Genomic DNA, 16,866 nt, shown 5'->3' on the forward strand with positions numbered 1-16,866 from the left:
CGCAATCCCAGCCAATGTGCTGAGTTGGAAGGGACCCCCAAGGGTCCTCCAGTCCAAGCCTTAGCCCCGCACAGGACCATCCCCAAGAGTCCCAGCATGTGCCTGAGAGTAGCATGCCAATCCTTCTTCAACTCTGGCAGCCTTGGTGCTGGGACCACTTCCTTGAGTAGCCCCTTCCAGTACCTGTAAGCTTAAATATACGCAGGTATTCTTCCCAGGATTGCCAAAGCAGTGGAAGGATGAAAAAAAGGTTGCTTTCAGGTGCAAGACCACTCCTCAGGGACGCTGCACCCAGCAGGCCCCCAGGGCCAAAAGGCCATGCCCCACCTTCTCCAAGGCTTTTGGCATCTTCTCTCTCTCCTCCCCCACCCTTGCTGGCCCCAGGAGGCCTTGCACAGGTCTGCAAACATCTTCTCTCTTGGCATAGCAGGGAGAGAGCTCGCACACAGCTTCTCCCTGCAACTTACTCAGAAATGCAGAAGGAAGGGAAAAAGAAACATCCAACCCATTGGAGAAGGCATTTTACAGTCTTGCAAAGGGAAATTGAGTTCTAGCTTTCGGTCACAAATTCTTCCAAAATTGTACCTATCCCTACAGAGCCAACCCCCCTCTGGTTGAAGAACCTTTTTCTAATACCCAAGTGAAGCCTTCCCGGACACAACTGGAGGCCGTTTCATGGGCTCCTGTCACTGCTCAGCCCAGGGAAAAGAGCAGTGCCTGCCCCTCCTCTTCCCCTCGGGAGGAAGCTGGAACTGCAAGGAGTCTCCTCTTCTCCAGGCTGAGCAGACCAAGAGCCCTGGGCCGCTTCTTCTACGGCTTCCCCTCAAGGCCCTTCACCACCCTCATTGCCCTCCTTTGGATCTCCAAATATCATCGCTCTCCAATAGCTCGATATCTTTCTTCCCTTGCCGTGCCCAAAGCTGCCCACAATATTCCAGGGCAGGCCGCAGCAGTGCAGAGCAGAGTGGGACAATTCCCTCTCTTGGCCAGCTGGTGATTCCACAAGCCCAGGAGCTCGGAATAGGCTGTTTCCTTCACTCTGGGGATTCACTCAGCTGAAGCAGCCCTGTGAACTCACAGCTAGCCTCAAATTTCTGGGCAGTGAAGGAACTGAAACTTTCTAACTCTGGAAAGTTAGAACATGTGGCCCATGTTCTGAGTTTGATTTTGCAGTCGTGACAGCTTCCCCCTTTTAAAAAGCCACAGTGGTAATAACAGTCACAGATATGTATGTATTTGGGGGATTCTCTCAGAGGTTTAATTTCTTGAAAATACTTGGGATTTTTTTTTTAAAGAAGAAATCTTGTACTGTGATGGTTACCATTAAGGATTTTAACATAAGAACTCAGATCATTAAAGGCAGAAAACAAAGTAAACTCAAAATGTGTTACCTTTAAGAAATCTTATGGTATCAGGTAGCCTCAGATCATGAATATCTGGGATCATTAATAATATAAAGAAGGAAATACCTCATTTAATTAGTAGTAAAGAACTTGGAAGATTGAAAAAGACATGGGTGCATGAACAGAAGGAAAGCATTAATGATCTAAGTTTCTGATAAGCAAATCAGTGGATTTCTTGTCAATGGAAAGACGGAAAACTAGATACCACAGGCCTTCAAAACAAAAAAGATCAAACCATCAAGCAGGGTTGTAGCCATGGATATATCAGAGCTAGACTGTTTCCTGAGCCATTTTTGTGACCAACAACCTCCTGCTGACAGTTTTGACCAATAGGTTCTGGTACCCAAGGTTCTGGCCTTCTCAAGCCACCCTGGCTCATCCACTGCCCTTCTGGCTTGGTGGGAGCTGCCAGGAAGGTGCCTTTCCCGGGTACGGATTATTTTTTTCCCCTTCTTGTAAAATCTGCTTCATAGATTTGAATGGCAAATGCTGGCACAGCCTTGAGACTCAAGCTCCCCTGACACCACCAGGTCAACATCCACCCTCTCTATCCTCCCCTGCACTTGCTGGGTGAGCCCTGGGTCCACCCAGCTCTCCAAGTGGCCAGGCCTTTGTAGCCCAGAGTGAGGCGAGAGAGTTAATAATTAATTGCTAGAACAAAATGCCAGACCTTGAGGTGAGGTTTTAGTGTCTGGGAAAGATCAATACACGGGATTAACTTTGGAAACATCAGAAAGGGTTAGTGGTGAACACAGCTCTGCAGCATTCTGAATAGCACTGGCCAGAGAGGGGACAACGAAGGCTGGAGGACCCCGAATGAGATGTCCTAAATTCCCAATGCCTTCAGCCCTCCTACCTCTGTGCCTTCTTTAGTGTCCCCCTTGAAACATTTCTGTCTGCATCCCCATCCTTCCCACCACCTCTCTGCACATTACCCATAACACCAATGGTGCCTGTCTCCCTTTTTAGGGCTGTGAGTCAACACATGCTGAGGATATCACAGATGTACAGTTTATTCACCTGCTTCTGATTTGGCCCTCGCTGCTTTTCATGAATGAAAAAGCCAAAACCCAGGTCTTTCCACCCCTTTGTCAGAGCTGTCTGAAATCACCTCCTAGCCCTAAAATGTGCCAGGGCTGGGGGACAGGCCAGGGCTTGTGAAGGCTGTTTTTGAAGACAAAACAGGCTTAAAAAAGAAAAAAAAAAGAAAGACATGATGAGGATCTGATACTGGCTTAATGGAGGGCTTAAATGCCAGCACTGAGTTAGGACACAGCATCAGTGGTGCTTAGCAGGGAAGAGGAAGGGGAGGTTAGAGGGGAGGAAAGTGCCTTTCGAAAGAGCTCTCTGCTCCCACTGTCCTGCTGCCAGGCTGGATCCTGACACAAGCAGCTGCATTAACTTTTGTACCATATAATATATATATTATTCAAGAATGCTCTTCCAGACACGCCTATGGCAGTATTTCACTCTGCTAAACCTGTGTGCAATAAGCAGAGAGCTGATCAGATCCAGCCCAAACCCATCACCCTGGTTTGCAAGCAGCGTGTGCCGACTGAGCGGAGCAAAGGGTAGGAGGGCACAGCGAGAGTCGTTCCTTCTCTTCCCCTCCGTGGGAACATGTGTGCAGGACAGCAACAAAAAATAAAAGTAAGTGTACCCAGTAATGAAGAAGTTAATTGCAGCGATCCCTTCGCAGAGCAAGAATAACTATTCATGCAAATAATCTCCCTGAAATTTGCCTGAACACCTGCCAGCTCAACTGCTTTGACACTGTGCAATGAGATGGTTACATTTGTGGTGCCTTTGCAAGGCTGGGAATGAGCAGCTGGGAGGCACCCAAGACCTACGTCCTCACGGCACTGCACATCTTTACATCCAGCTTGACTAAGGGGCAAAGAAGAAATTTCCTTGGAGATACTAATGCTGTGGCTTTTCTGGCTCTTCTAAGGATGGAAAACCAAAGACTTGCATTGGAAAAGACACATCTGAGTGATGGAAAGCTATGGGAAGTGTGATTTATGACAAAGTTTAAATGTTGCAGCTGGGAAGTTTGGCTGCAGGTGGAGAGATAAAAATCACACAGAAGTATTTTCGTATTTTTCTCAAACACTTATTTGGCTGAGAATTCAGAACCACCACAGTGTTGGGATAAACAAATTAATTATTGGCTATCTATTAGGAAAGACTTCTTCTCTGGTGTATCTGCATTCAGTGGAGAAACACACACCTGAAACATCATGCAAAATTTGACCTGGGAAATTCTGTCTTCCTCTCTCAAATCTGACTTTGATGTGAAATGCCAGCCAGAGGGGGATGGGTGCATCATGGCAGCAACCTCTCCCTTCCCCTGTAGCTTGTTCACCCTCTGGCCTAAGCTCCAGGTGAATGATTTCCCAGATTCCCCTGCCTTTCCCACAGAGATTTTTTAATAGCTGCTGAGCACACGGAACTTGATCCTTGCCCTTTGAACATCCTCCACGGCTCTCATCCAGGCACCTCATGCTTTTCTTTTGGATGACATTGGCAAGAAACAGCTTTAACCACACAAAAGGAAATTATTGCACCCCCAGCAGCCATTGAACCATGGAAATCCTTTCCATGAGATACATTAGTGATGAAAAGTCTAAAGGGGTTTAAGAAGAGATTAGGCCAGTTCATAGAGGACAGGGTCCTCAGGAGCTCCAGGGCACACCGGCTCATTCACAGCCTCTGCTTCAGGAAACCCTTACATCACTTATTGACAAGGTCTGAGAATTAATAACAGAGAGAGGATCACCCTCTACCTGCCCTGTTTTTTAATGGCACTGTTGGAGAGTTATACTGAGCTATGGACGTTTTTGACTTGAAGCAGCGTAGGTGCTTTTTTTGGGGTCACCAGATCAAATCCTTGTGCCTGAGCCTGTCACATGTGACTATCTGAACACACAGTGAGGAGATATCAGGACAATTTTATGGTGGTGTTTTACTGCTTGGTTAACCGGTTCAGGGCAATACCAACCACCCAACAAGCACCAAAAAAGATTACCCATTTATAACACTGATCCTCTGCACTGCAGTGGTGTGAGGGAGCTGCTCCTGCCACACCCCGTCCAAACCAAATGCAGTCCCTGCCTCTTGCACCGCCAAAAAACCCCAAACCATTTTAAGTCAAGAGGTTGTTTCAGTATTTTCTTTCTTTAACTTTTTTTTTTAATCATCTTTGGGTGTTGTCATGGGCAGTGGTGAAATGCAAGGAACCGTATCTTTGCTCTGTGGTTTTCCTTCCCAAATTGCTCCAGCTCTGGGGAAAGGTGAATTTTCAGAAAGATGTCTCTATGCTGTGATGCTCTGCTTTGGTCTTCCTTTCTGACTCTGGGGGACATGACCAGAGAGTTACAGGCCAATACTGAGGCTGCTGACTCTGTGGTAGCTGGCAACACCTCTAGCATGAAACACGTAGACCAAACCCAGCCAGGCTGGAGTCTAAGGCAGCATGGTGGGAAAAGATGTTTTCAAATTCAGCTGATTTCACCCCCAGCACAGCCAGGCTTAACAAAACCATAAACTTAGGTCAAGACCATCTGACATCTAGCCATAAAAAATGATTAACTGATGACTGAATGAATTATTTTACTCTTTCATCCTATCTAGACCCTGATCTATGTTAACTAACCAGTTGGTGCAACTTTTCAAAGCTGATTTTAAATGGACCTAATTAAAGCAGTAAGAGCACATAATGGAGATGTACTTAGCCCAATTTAACCCTTCCTTAAGTAAATTACACTAGAATTCAGTAATTTGCAGGCAGAAGCTAAAACAATTTAAGAAAGGGTTGGGACTGATTAAGTACCCTTGTGGTGCAGGTGTGCACTGCATTGGACTAATGCAGGTATGTCAGCTTTTTTATCATTATAAGCAATTTGCCACCCCTGACTTGGTGTTCTTAAAGATAATCAGTAAGACAAAATAATCTGTACACAGCAGTGAGTGGGCTGGATGGGTTAGTGGTCTCCAAACCTCTAAGACTTCGTTAATTAGGAGTTGAGTACATTTCCTGAGGGATGGATCTGAGTTTTGCAAGATGAAGTTAAAGGGACAGAAAAATTCTTGCTGTGTCGCTCTACCTCTCCGAAAATGGCAATTTCATCACTCACTGCCTCTTGGTTCCTTTGATGGATTAAATTCTCCTTCAGCTGGTTCATAAAGGCACCACCTCCAGTTTCCTAATGTCCTCTCTCCAGCCAAGTATCATCTTGGAAAAGAAACATAAACCCAAATGAGAGGGAGAAGTGGAAAAGCAAGCAAAGATTTATTTATTAGGAGGCCAGGTATATGGAGATAAATCCCCAGGAGAAAGAGAAGCAGGCAATGAGTGAGGAGGAGATGGGAGGCAGGCACTGGAGCACTCAAAACAGACACCAAACAGACAACCATCTGCTGCTGGTCTTGGCAGGAAAGCACTTGGGCAGATAACCATGGCCAGCACAAGCCTGCAGATCATGCTCATAGCTACAAATCAGTGGTAGAACATCATCAGGAGCAGAAAGGAAACCTCATCCCTGTGAAACCAGGTGGGAAGAGGTGATCTGGGAGACAGAATTAAGGGAGGATAAGAGTGAGCAGAGCCTTTCACAGACTGCAGCACTGCTGGGGAGATGAGGATATGTGTCGTTTTGTGCTGCTATCAGAAGCAGTGCCAGGTCACTACACAGTCAGTTGAACAAGGTCCTGCCACAGACAATACAGGTTCTCTGTAGGTGAAGGATTTTTGTTTGTGAACAGTGTGAACTGAGGGACAAGGAGGTGGCAGCAAATCACTCTGCTGCTGTGATAGTCCCAGAAATGCAGCCTGGGAAAGGGGGATTTAAGGAGCAAGGCAGTCCCTGCAAGACTGGTTGCTCAACGCACCTGGTTAACAGCCAAAGCATGGAAGGATAAAGTAAACACTTTCTGCCTGACCTACATGCTGCATTCATTGTACAGCCTGACAGGCTGAAGGCCACCAGAAGGCAGAAAGCTGCTGGAACCGGGGCCAGACTCGCACGGTGGTCTGTGCAGAGCAGAGCCTGGTGCACTGTGCAGGCTGGGAAGCAGAGTGATTAATGCAGGAGACATGAACATGGCAGTAAAACCAGAGGGATGCTGCCAAGCTGTGAGGAGAAAGTAAATCACATCAGGAAGGTGAGATTTTTTTTGTTTCAGTTTTGTACTGAGACCTCCGCAGGCATTCTTCCAGTGCCGGCAGAGACGAAAACTGGCTGTAGATAAGTCAAAATGAAACATCAGAGAACTGCGTGTGCCCTGCCTGGCAGGTCTGAACAAAGCAAACTCTTTCCTTAATGATAAAGATAAGGCTTATTCCTGAATTATTTTTAGTATTATTTTCATAGAAGCCACAATAACTGTTGGGGGACAGAAGGAGCCAAGTGTGTTTCACAAGGAGCCCCACTGGCCACAGGGATGCCACATCTTGCCCTCAAAATGGGAAACAGAGAAGGATCTGGCCAGCTGTGCTCAGAGCATCAGGCAAAAGCAAGTATAAAACAATGACATGATCACCGGTATTAGATGTCAAACTGGTCTCTCAGCTAAGTCTTGTGGTTACAAGTATTTTTGGCACTGATGTTCCCAGCAGACATCCAGAGGAGCAAGACACTTGTCTGTCCCAATTTGCTACAGGATGGCTGGACAAATGTCACTTAAAAGAACGTGTGCAAACACCATTTTTAGTGCGCTACTGATGATAAAGGGTCATAAAACGGAAATGGGTTTTTGTTCTTTTTTTTTATGACCTTTTTTATGACCTTTTAATTGAAAACTATCACAGATTTACTGCAAGACAAACTGTAGTCATTTGAGGTTAAAAATAAAATGAAGTTATTGCTCTCAGGTGCTAAAACAAGAGCTGGACCAACAGCCACGGTCTTTACCCAGCCTATCTGGGAACACACAGGGGTTGTGAAACTGGTGCTCAGAAGCTTCTATGGCCTGTGATTTCTAGGATTTCAAGGCAAAAATCTCTTCATCCCATTTTCATCCCCACACACGAGGAATGCTAAACCACGTTATTTGCAAAGACAGGAAGCACTTCAGCTGGATTAGATTCCATCTTCACCTGACCTTTTAGAATCATCTCCACTGTATTAAAAGCTCATTTCTTTGCTAGTGCTAAGTAAAGGTGGCTGGGGCAAGTAAACCAAGCTCTGTCTTCTTGCCATTAATCAAATAGTAGCAATATTGATTGAAAAGAAAGCCAAATGCCTCATCTTCAAAGATAGCCACCCAACTTACTCTTCATATCTTTCATGAGAAGCAACAAAACACCCTCCCCAACACAGCAATCAGAAGTATATAAGTTATGAATATAATTACTAGAGAATAGAATTGCATTGTCAGCAACATTTATAACTTGAATTTGATTTAAATAGCTATGGCTATTCTGTGTGGTTTGCAAACCAGTGACTCCCTATGAACTCAGATTAATTTTTACACCTCTGCTTGCTGCTGCTGCCGAAGAAAAACAGCAATGAGGTGATTCATCACCACTCTTGTGCGAGAGACATCTGAAACGTCACATTTTTTCATCTCCAGTTCTGCAGATCTCTATTATTTTCCATTAGAGGCTGTAGTGACTAATTAAATGAGCTTTATTTTTAGTTTCCCACTCTAGTGTTTTAATACTCTTCAGTCTTGCTTAAGGCAAGGTCTGTGTATCTGCTTGCCTGATGTTTATCTGACATTTGACGCTGGTTTCCCCCGAGGTTCATCTGACCCAGCCTCCAGGCCTCCCACAGTGATGTGGATACTTGAGCCAGACACTCTGGGCTTCCTTGGGCAGCAGAGAAATAGGCACATTTAAGATTGGATTCACCCTCCTTCATGTAGCAAGGGTGAGAAGACCTCTAAGTAGGAGCCCCACAGTCATAAGTGATTGCATTAAACATCTCCTAAAAGCAAGGGGGACATTTGCAATGAATTTTATAGTGTCTTTTCATTACTGGCTATGGTAGACACATTTGCCAATATAACTACAGCAAGTGCAGTTATTGCCAGGAGAAGTTACTCTGGCAAATGCTCTGGGAAAGTTATCCCCCCAATCTTTCACTCAAAATAAAAGTCACAGAAAACATCTTTTCATTACCCATCTTTTCATTTAAAGACCAAGCCTGTCCCCTATTCACAGCAGTGGTGAATGTCCTTAGTGCTTGCAGTTCATTATGGAACAGAAAACTAGCATAATAAGCAAATGCTGGATTTCCTCTGAAGCCACTTCACCCTTGCACCTGTTAATGCACTGCTTTTGCTCTAATGCTTTTAAACTAGTAAACTTCAGAGCAGTAAGTATTTAACAGTGATAAAAGTGCATTTCCATTTTGGGGAGGGAAATAAATTATAATGACTGAGGATGTTTATACTAAAATATTTGTGGCTTTTGCTGGATAGGACGCCTCTGTGAAAGAAAACCTCATGCAAACAGGAAAGTTCAACCCCTAATTAAAGCAGTTATAATCTTTACAAGGGATTACAACACCAAAGGCCAGACTGACATCCCCTAAGTCCTACTGACAAAGCTTGCTGCCTGTTGCCTTGCTTTTAGCGGTGCCAGAAAAACCCCTGACAAGTGAATTAAAAAAAACTTCAGGGCTAAGAAAGGGCTCGCTGATCTCTAACCAGAGGAGAGAAAAGAAGTCTGTAAAGGGCCATTTAAGCAACCAGTCTCTCTTCCACATTAATATTTCCCACAGGTTTTGGAAAGACCTCTCTTTCTGCTACCATTCTCAGCACACAGATTCCTGGCCAGTTAAAGTCTCAGCTCCAAATAAAAAAGTCTTGAGTTGACCTCGGGTTGCATCCCAGAGAAGGAAATGTCTTGGCTTGGCTCAGATTGCCACGAAGGGAGCGCTGCAGGCACTGCCAGAGAGATGGGAATTGCTGTTTGGATAGAAGGGATAGTGGGCAAGAAGGGAATATGGCAAGGAGACAGCAATGCTGATGGAGAGGATGATACTGCAGCGCTGGTGGAGGGAAAGGAAAAGCCAGAAAAAGCCCTGGTCCCTCTCTCAGTCCTGGTGCTGCCTTTGTGGTACATTACAAGAGACTCTGTGACATCCTCTTCTATCTGCAAGGCAGAGAGCTCTCAGCAAAAGGCAATGTGACCTGCTGCCACATTCACATGCTCCCACGGTATGTCTGTCCATCCCAAGTGTTCACCATGCTCCAGTAGAACTAGTGTCCTGTAGCTGTCAGCTCATGGAGATCACGTGTGTTACTATGCTAGGTTTAAAAATAATATTCAAGCAAGGTGAATGATAGCTTTTTTTGATAACAAACAATGCAAAAATAACAAAATATGTTTCTGCTTGTGTTTTAAAACACAGCATGCTTCCCACGAATTATTTGGTGGTTTCTCACTCAGCACACCTCTTGAAAGCAAAGACTAAACGTGCAGTATGTCCTCTTGGTCTGGCCACAGAGCTGTATTTGTACTGCTGGGTCACTGAGGAAGCATTGAAACAGCCAGGAGCTCACAGCCTTTAGCCACTGTTTCTCAGCAGCAAACCTTACAGCAGAGTGTTCAGAAACAACATGCATTCCAAAGATGTGTTTTTTCCCCCAAACAGAAATAAAAACAAAAGGGAAACAAAAATAGAAAGAATAGGCAATGTAAATTTAAGTCAAAGTAAAGGCATACACAACACACTGAGCATCCAAAGCACGGAGAAGGTCCAAAGATGCCTCCAAGCAATCCTGCAACTGGGTTTTCAGGTTACGTGCTTTTGCAGGAAGAATTTTCTATAAATCTATTACAGCATCAAAACCACACTAATTCTGCTTCTCAATCTGAAATGCCACATCTTAAGCAAGTCATTTTGCAGCAGTGGGAAGGGTAGAACTGGCATGTGTTGGCTCAAGGCCCTTGGTTTTGAACTGGCTTGCCAGCCTAGCTGGCAAATAACGCTCTCCTCTCTCTTCAGAGATGATTTATCCTGGCACAGGTGCCTCTTTTGTTCTCTGGCACAACTCCAGTGTTATAAGTGAGTGAGTGTGATTTAACATTTGTACATTTCTAGGAAGAGCAGCTTTATTTCTGCTGTCAGGATAAGACATCTCCCACACGCAGGAAGTGTTGGTGGTCTCACTGTAGCGGAGAGGCTGGCAGGTGAGTCCACCTTCTGAAGGGGGGATCCTAGAAGCACTGCTGAGCCCCCAGCTCTAAATACACATCCTGCCTCCTGCCTCTGTATTATTAGGGCAAGACATGGGCACCTACTGGTCCTTGCTGTAACATCTTCCCAGATTTAGGAAGGAAGCTCTTTTCCCCCGAGCTGTTGAAGCGAAATAATCCGATTTAGCAATGACTTGGAGGGGTCTGTTTTGATGAGTATTCTTTAAAAGAAAACCTGATTCTGAGAATGGGGGAAAAGAAAGAAATGGTTTGGAGCTGCGCAGAAGATGCTCCTGTCATGCGTGACCTACACATCTGACTGTATGATGGCAGACAGAAGCACACAGACATCATGTGTGGTGGGCCCTCCTGGGCTTGGCACAGGTGGGGGAACAGAGACATTTGCTGGGGTAAATTTTTGAGAAAACAGCCTTCTTTCTGGAGAAGAGAGACAAGTTATGGGATTTCTATGCTTGGTATATGAGATGGGTCAACACTGCTCAGTGCAGCATCAATAACCTCATGCACTCAGAGTCTGTGTCCTTCCCCTCTGAGCACCAGTGAGCAGCCTTCTGTCTCCATGGTATGAAAACAGGACTGTTTTGATCTGTCCCTCACGCAGCCTCCAACTTGCCTGTTCTTTTTTGAGACTTTTATTTGTTTTGTCCTGCTCAGATTCCTATTATGGCACAGTAAAACTGTGTGCTGCAGAGATCATGCTTTATTTAATTTGTTATGCTGTTCTGAGAAGTAAAAGAAACTCTTCAATGACAGATCCTCGGCAGATCCTGAAAACCCTGCATAAACTCTTGACACGGCCAGGCACTATTTATTCACAACATAACACAAAGCAGGACCCTGTCTGCCTGTGGCACATTGTCAAAATATGCTCTTCACGCTTCCTGGAGCTGAGAAAAGCCTTGATGGGTTCTGGTAATTGCTCTTGCATCTGTCAGGCAATGCTAAATCAGCCCTTTCCTCTTCTTCATTACTCCTTTGGGCTTACAGAAAGCAGAGAAAATGCAACATATGTCAACACAAACAAACATAGTTGGGTGTGTCTGGTTGGTTGGAGGTCAATGGTCACTCTTCAAGGTCTCACGTAAGCAAAAATTCCCCTCTTCCCAAAGCAAAGGCACACACTTTCATCTCAGGGCAGCTCCTGGAACGTGGCCTGCTGATGTTACTGCAGTTCAGCAGTCCTTGCACTGCCACCCAGTTATGCATTATATATGTTATGCCCAGACAGTCTCACTTTGGACCCTGGGAAAAGAGTGGACCCTGTCCTCCTGGAGCATGTTTCTGGGCACCTGATGGAGAAGGTGATGGGGAAGAGGTTTGGATAAGGGTAAGCTGTGCCTGATCAACTTGACTCCTTTCTGTGACAAAGTGACTGGATTTCTGGATGAGGGGAGAACAATGGATGCCACTTTGAACTTAGCAAGCTTTCAACAGTGTCTCCAACAATGTTCTTGTATCCAAGTTGGGATGTTATGGTCTAGAGGGGTGGGCATAGAGATGGGTACAAACCTGGTTGGATGATCAAGCTCAGGGATCAGTTAATGGGGTGCAGTCCTCCAGGCAGTACTGCAGGGGTCTGTCTGGGACCTGTCCTGTTTAACATCTTTATCCATGATCTGGAAGAGATGATAGAGTGCACTCCCACTAAGCCTGCAGCTGACACCAGGTTGGGAGGACAAGTCCACATGCTGAGGGCAGGGCTACCACTCAGAAGGACCTACAGAGGCTGGAGGAATGGCATGACAGAAATCTTATACAATTCAACAAGGACAGATGGAAAGCCCTGGACTGTGGAAGGAAGAGCTCCTGGCAACAGTACAGGATGGCTAATGACTGGGTGGAGGAGCAGTTCTGCTGAGAAGGACACGGGGTCATGAAAAACAGCAAGGTGCACATGAGCAAACAGTGTGCCCTGGAAGTAAAGAAGGCCAAAAAGCAGCCTGAGCCTTGGCTGTATTAACAAGATCATAGGCAATACATTGACTATCCCTCTACCTAGAGATCTAAATGAGACATTTGGAGGGGGCACCAAGATGGTTGGGGCTTACAACACACACCCCATAAGGAGAGACTGTGGAGACTGGAAACTTGTCCAGCCTGAAGAAGAGATTCCTAGGAGATCTGATTGCAGCTCTCCAGTACCAGATTATCAAGAAGACAGAGCCAGGCTTCTCACTGGGGTCCATGGTGGGAGGGTGAAGAAACAAGAGGCAACAGTTGAAACACAAGAGGTTCTGATCAGATATATGGAAAAACTTTTTCTCTGTGGCAACACTGAAGCAGTGGAGCAGCTTGCCCCAGGAGGTTGTGCAAACTCCATCCTTGGAGATTTTCAAGCCCCAACTGGATAACATCTTGAGCAACTTGGTCTGACCTCAGAGCTGACCCTGCTTTGAGGAGGAGATTGCAGATGAGACCTCCTGAAATCCATTCTAACCCAAATTATCATATCATTGTAAGGTATGTAATTTATCTGCAGAGTGATTTACCTACAAATGGAAAGTTTGCTTAAGTGATAAAGACTGGCACAAAAAAGAGTTTGTTGGTCTGTGGTGTGTACATACTTCCCATTCAACAATTCTTTTTTTAGGTCCCTGCTTCAGATATATCAAAGGTTACAGCAGATATGCTAAGTAAACAGGCTGATCAAAACCACAGTGTTGAAATTTAAATCAGCAGTGTTTAAATCCTTATATATGTTGCTCTGAAGAAATCTACTTATTTGCCTAATCAAAACTCAGGAACAAAGTGCTAATTGTATCAGTGATTTTTAGTGAATATTAATGATAACTGCTACAGGAACTGTACAGGAATTAGTAATGTTCTAGAAGAAAAGAGACAAAGTTCACTTAAGTTCAAAAAAAGGTTGCTAAACAAATCTACAGACTGTGCCTTTTGCTTGATGTTTTAGATTGGTTCAGTTTCTATTTTAATCTGGACATTTCCAGGAATGGATGGAGCAAGGAAGAAAGAAGGATGAGAAAGAAGCCAGAATAGTCTTCCTTTTGGCTGATGTGATAGTATTTAATATTTCTGGAAGTGACAGACCAGAGACTTGTGGCCAAGGTACATCTCCTGGCCAGCTAAGCCACAGAGGAAGAGCTGTGACAACATCCCAAGGCTGTTTGTCACAGTGGGCTGGATGCTTTTCTCCTCTCAGACTTCTTCACTCCACTTAAGATATCTACAACCTCATAAAATGATTTAAAGTTATACTTGCTCTCTGTTACTAATGCTTTGTGGCATTAGCTAATTGCTTAATTGAGCATTTAATAAAGCATTAATGTATTTTACTCTGAAAATTTGTTATTAATATATACATTACAATCTCTGCTGTTATGGCTTTGTATAATTACTAATAGACTTAAAACACTATGAAGTGCATGAAAATATTCTTTTCTCGGAAAAAGAAACTCAAAAGGACACAAATCACACCTGGTCTATCATCATTATAAATTATGTATTTGTATTGATTTTTCTTTAACAGTCCTTAGCCTGTCTGCACCAGCTAAAATGGGAAGTATGAATATTTCTGTTCTGTTTCCCATTAATTCACGAAGCCAACTTAGATGGTTGAAGAAAACCCAAACAAACTGCTTTGCATCCACCCCTTTAGACCACTGACTTCTCCACCATACAATGTATTGTTTTTCTCCAGAGCAGCACAGTACATATAATATCACTCCTTCCATCTAGGTTGTATTTAGGATTGCACTGACCCGCTGCATTCCCCTGGGAGTGAGAAAGGCACTGCACCTACAAGCATTAATTTGTTTTTAATACTTCCAGGAAGAACACATTAAAGATTTTAATGAGATTTTTTTTTTTTCCAAAACAGCAGGCAGTGCCAAAAATGCATGCAGGCTTAATCGTAGTACTAAGGTACATGAAACAGTGAAGAAATTAGGGCAAAGACAACAAGGAGGTGCCTGCACACTCTTAATCACCTGAAATGTTTTGTGGAGATTATAACAGCTGGATGATGTGGGTGGGGTTGGGAGGTAAAAATAATCATGAGTGTATAAAAACTGATACTGGGTTGGTTGAAAGCTCGACCCAGTGCAGCAGTTTCTGACGGTGGTTGAGAGGATGTGAGTAGGAAAACAGAAAGAACAGGGCAAATGTGTCCTGTACCACCCCAAAATGCCTTCCCAGCTCCAGCAACTGACAAGTCAGGAACTTGCTGAGTTAGATCAAGAGTCTTTGACGATTCCTCAGTTGCTTTTTAAGACCATGCAAATTTTGGTATCCACTATATCCTGAAGCAAAGACTTGTAGCTTAACTATAGACTGTATGAAGTATTATCTCGTCCTGTTTGTTTTGAGCCTTCCAAGTTCTACCTTCACCTGCTGTACCTCAGTTCTTGTGTCTGATAAGTTAGTGAACAATCTTGATTCTTGGTCCTGATTTGGACCCCTGAAGATTTCACACAGACTGTGATATTATCTCCCTTCCACTGCAGACTGAAGAGACCCAGCTGAGTTGGCCATAATCCATCTGGAAGCCCTTCTACTATTTCTGACAATTCTAATAATTTTAAAAAAAATCTTTTCTAGTTCTACCATATTATTTTTGAGGTAGGGATACTAGAATTGCATGGGCACTTAAAGATGCAGGTGCAACAGGAATTTATACAATGGCACTTTTTCTTTTGATCTCTATTTCTCTCTTAATAAATTTTAACAATAATCTTAACAGTTCTCAATTTCCATTTTGATCACTGCTGAGCCCAGAGTTGATGTTTTCCCAGAACCACCTCTCATAACCCCAAGGCCTTTTTCCTCAGTGGTAAAAGTCAACTCAAAGTACCTCAGTATAAATGTAAAGTCAGAATTGTTTTCTTATATGTTATCTTTTCATATTTATTTGATTTTAATGTCATCTGCCATTTTTGCACTGACTCTATTAGTAACATACAGTCGTTCAGAGTTTTTCTGTTAGCCCTACCCTGAATAACTATGATCAGCATATTTTGTAAATTACCACTCACCTCCATTCCTATCAGTTATTTATCCATATTTCACAACCACTAGCAGCCTATTTTTTTTACTTCCTTTGAGGAGGAATCTTACTGATTACTTTTGGAAATCACCATAGATGGTTAATTGAATCTCCATGAGCTTGTTGACTTCTTCAAAGAAAACGTTTCTGAGACACTAATATGCTTTAAAAAAGCTATAATGACTTCCACTAATGTATCATCTTCTCCATGTGTCCACTAAGTATTTTCTGTTACTTAGCATAATTTCTACTTATTTGTCTAGCAAGGACATGGGCATCCATGTCTACAGCTTCCATAACCTTCTGTGAAATCCTTTAAATAAATCTAGTGTCACAGGAGCAACTCTCCAGAGTCCCCTGATGTCTGGGTAGTTTTAAGTGAGAAGTCAGAGACACCAGTTAGTACCTGAACCACTTCATGTCTGAGCTGCTTGGAAACTCCTGGTTGAACACCATCTGGTCTCAGCAGTTGGCTGCTGCTCACTTTGTTAATGTGTTCCTTCATCTTTTATACTTGCACTTTAATCCAAGACATGTTTTCCCAATTAGTCCCCTTAAATAAGCTGCCCAGTAGGGGAGTTTACCCACACTCATCCCTCCCATTCACAGATGCAAAAATAAACCTAGCTTTATTCTTCTCCAGATGTTTCTTCTGTATATTAAACAATCTATTTGCCTTACAGAGCAGTCAAACTCCAGCAGGCTCCCTGATTTGTTCCAGGAAAGACTTGCTATTATTTTTTATATCATTTACAAGCTGATCCTTAAACCTCCTTCTGGCTCATTATCATGAGGTTACAGTCCCTTCTTTTAGGGCCCTTTTAATGAAACATGTATTTTGTTTTAGATTGCTTCTCTTTTTTGAAAAGAAAGTAGAATACTACTGATTTTCTTTTCCATGGTGCTACAAGAGTGTTGAATCCAAGGATGCCACAGCTACTGCTACAGCGTGGTTCTTGGTTAGTAGTACTATGACACTTTCTAGGACCAAACCAGGGGTCCCTTTTCCTCTTCTGTCTTCCCAACTAGCAGTCACAGACAGTTTCTAAAATGTTAGATACAAAAAAACCTACTAAAATTGCAATTTAGTGCAATTACATATTAAAACTACCCCGTCCTGTGACATTTACCCAACCTAATTTGTGTTACTGAAGTAATTTATGATTGTGTTTCCTGTCCCTCAGATTCTTATCTCCCTGCCTTGTTAGCTGGACTGGTGATGCAGTCCTAGTACTGCATTTTTCCTACTTATTTCTGGGACTTCAATCCACTGAGATCCTATCTTATTACTG

The sequence above is a fragment of the Manacus vitellinus genome, unplaced genomic scaffold (assembly GCF_001715985.3).
Source record: "Manacus vitellinus isolate BGI_N305 unplaced genomic scaffold, ASM171598v3 scaffold_0_pilon, whole genome shotgun sequence".
Taxonomy (NCBI): Eukaryota; Metazoa; Chordata; class Aves; order Passeriformes; family Pipridae; genus Manacus; species Manacus vitellinus.